The sequence below is a fragment of the Marmota marmota genome, unplaced genomic scaffold (assembly GCF_001458135.2).
Source record: "Marmota marmota marmota unplaced genomic scaffold, marMar, whole genome shotgun sequence".
Lineage (NCBI taxonomy): Eukaryota > Metazoa > Chordata > Mammalia > Rodentia > Sciuridae > Marmota > Marmota marmota.
In genome coordinates, this window is record NW_026000164.1 from 3,815,608 (window position 1) to 3,818,989 (window position 3,382).

At 42.6% G+C, this 3,382-nt stretch overlaps 1 non-coding gene across 1 annotated transcript; it reads right to left on the reverse strand.

Moving 5' to 3' along the window:
• Positions 1-1,833: 1,833 nt before the first annotated feature.
• On the reverse strand, positions 1,834-1,905 carry Trnac-gca. Its single transcript has one exon. It is a non-coding gene; the product is annotated as a tRNA-Cys (tRNA).
• Positions 1,906-3,382: the final 1,477 nt, after the last annotated feature.

Sequence of the window (3,382 nt, forward strand, 5' to 3'; positions counted from 1 at the left end):
TAACTCTCTGGAGGTTGGGAACCAAGTCCTAAGGTGCCATCATTCAAACTGTAAGCTACATAAACCTTTTTTTCTTAGTATATTATCCAGTCTCAGGTACTTTGTTTTAGCAACAAAAATGAACTAATACTAGAACTAACAAGATAGTTGGCAAGACCGCTCAATAGAAAATCAGCCTAGAGCAATGAATATCATTCCTCATATATCAACAGTAATCAACTAAATAAGGAATTAATGGAAAAATTCTATTCATAACAAAACCAAAAACCATATGATAATAAGAAATAAAGTAATACATGTATATTATTGTTCTTTATGAACAAAAATATAAAATATTAATGAATTGCATAAAGGAAACCTGAATTAATGGAGATGATATCATATTCATGAAAGAGGATCTTAATATTATAAAAATGTTAATCTCCAATTTCATTATTTTTGTCCATGTAATTTTAGCAAAGACTAAAATGGTTTTGCAAGTTTTAGCAGAACTTGAAGAAACAGTATAAAATCAAGAACAGAAGAAATTTAAGAACAGCCATGCACTTTCAGATATCAAAATGAATGGGTAGAACTTGTGCTACCAGCTGTGAGACTAATCAAGGGAAGGAAACTAACCTAGTGGGCATAGGAAGAGACAGACGAGTGGGTGGGACAGCAGGTGTGGCCATGCATAGGTGGGAGCCTGAGGATGAAAGGGCAACCGTATCTGCTCCACCTGGACCCACAGTCCAGCTGGTGCTTGAGTCCCAGCATAGCTCAGAAGAGCACCCCCTTCTACTCTCAAGGTTTTCCTGGTGGGACCATGAATAAATGGGAGAGTGACATCATGAAAGCAGAATTACAGTGGGCGCTGGGGCACATGCCTATGATACTCCCTACTTGGGAGGCTGAGGCAGGAAGGTTGCAAGTTCAAGGACAGCCTGAGCAACTTAGTAAGACCCTGTCTCAAAATTTAAAAATAATGAAAAGGTCCAACGCTGTAGCTCAGTGGTAGAGTGTTGCCTAGCATGTGCCAGGTTCTGGGATCAATCCACAGTTGGTGAAAAAAAAAAACCCTGGAATTACAAATTCATGGTGGAAGTACAAATTATTCCACAAATGGTACTGAAATAACTTATTTTTCATATGAAAAATGAGAATCCTCACTCTACTAAAAGTCAGACTCCAGGTGACTTAAAGACCTAAATGTGAGCCCAGCTGACGAGGGAGATTGAGTAGTCTTAGAGATTCATCATGATTTGAATTTTCCAAATCTCTCATAAATGCACACTGCCATCCCAAAGCCCCGCTCTGCCTTAATCACAGGCTGATTTCACTCCAGGAGATCTGGGGAGCTCTCAGCACCCCAGGTGTGGCATCACGGCAGCCACAGGATCCACCCTTGCACTGTTTTTGTCTCTTTCACTAATTCAGTGACAAGAGGTCAGAGAGTCTCCTGATACAGTCAGAGTCCAGCTTTTTTTTTTCCTTTTGAGTACTTTTATTGTTAAAAATAGTTTAGTCTAGTACTGGGTCAGATTTATCCATAAGAGCTAATGAGTCAGTAAGAAGTAACCAAAAAACCATATGATTTTTTTTTTGAGGAAATAGTGACTGCATTTTAGTTTCTCAGTTACTTTTTTTTTCATGTTGCACATATAGAGCACAATTTTTCCTATCTCTAGTTGTACACAAAGTGTAGTCGCATCCTTTGTGTCTTCATTCGTGTACTTAGGGTAATAATGTGTGATACTGAAACCTAGCCTCCTCGTCTCTCTCCATATTCACAGCTGAATCTGTGTGGTAGAAAAAAATTGGAAACAGAACACTGTGTTCATTGAGTGCAAAAACAGGGGGCACCTGGATTTGAACCAGGGACCTCTTGATCTGCAGTCAAATGCTCTACCCCTGAGCTATACCCCCTGCTCTTTATGTGTGTCTAATAAGCACTCTAAAGCTGCCTGGCCACACCCTGGATTTTACCACCTTCACATGTGTACCTGCTACTGTCAGGCTATGACACACATCATATCCTGGAACATCATTTACATCTACAAATGTAAGTTCCAATACCATTTTCCTGCCTATTAGAATTATTGGCTGTTAGGATGGACATTAGTAAGGGACTGTGATCCCCCCACCCCAAATTAAAGTTGTAAGATTCCAATCTGAACTAATCAGAAAGACTAGGGGTGGTCTGTATTTTCAGTGAGGGAACTGGTATTTCTGATGTAAATCCAGTCTGGGTGACTCTGATTCAGCAATATGTCGCTCCATAATGTCAACTTTATAGAGCAACTAAGGAAGACCTTCAGAAAAACACACAGATCACTGGCCACAGGTGTTGGGAGTCTCCCTGAGAACTCCCCAGGCCTTTCAAACATGGCGGTGGGCAAATTGCCAGTGGGCAGCTAGAACTCCCCGGGCCTTTCAGATAAGGAGCCCGTAATGCAACATGGCAGCAGACAAGTTGCCAGTGGGCAGATAACAAGTTGTTTTGAAAATTTTCTAATTGGTCCTCCCATCTTCCGAGCTCGTGGACAGTTCGTGCCTCCCATGAATCTTATGCAGGACGGATGTGCGTGCACTGTAGGTGATGACCTGACCTTTACTATGATTGGCCCAGGGAGCTTCCTGGTTTAAGATAACTGACTCTCACTTTTAGAACCAGCTTGCAGTAAAGTGCTTCATCTTTGTCACTGCTATCTGTGTGTGTGCATTTTAATCTCTGACGACGAACCTTGGCCTTTCAACAGGAGTCCTCCTTCTGCCAGGTAACTGATGGCACCAGAGACAACTGACACAGCCTTAGGAAGCGTGGTGCTGAGGGTGAATGGCTAGGAGAACACTGACCAGAGAAAAGACCAGTGTAGGTTTGCCAATAATAAATACACACATACACACACACACACACACCCCAGCAGGGGACACCTGGATTTGCACCAGGGACCTCTTAGTCTGCAGTCAAATGCTCTGAGCTGTGCCTCCTTGACTGATGGGGCTTCCCTTAGCATTTGTCACCTGTTCCCACACCCAAGGACTCCATGGTGCACTGTGAGTGTTATTCCTTCCTCACTGATGGAAACTGCACATGCACCACAGCCTGACGAGAGACTCCTCTTCAGGCCAGGAGGTCACCTTCCAGTCCCCAGAGGACTCTCACTCATCTGCAGGCTCTTTTCTACCCAGTCTGATTTATGCACATTCTCGATTCCCTCAGTAAATGGAAATCTGCACCTCTCTTTTCACTCAGTCCTTGATGTGAGTTGGGGGTAGGCAAGTGTAGCAACCGCAGCCGTTGGCCACTTCCACAATACCGCTTCCTAACAATCCGATTTGTCCATTAAGACAAAATCCAGGATATAATGATCTACATTAAATCCAGAGATCTATAAACTTT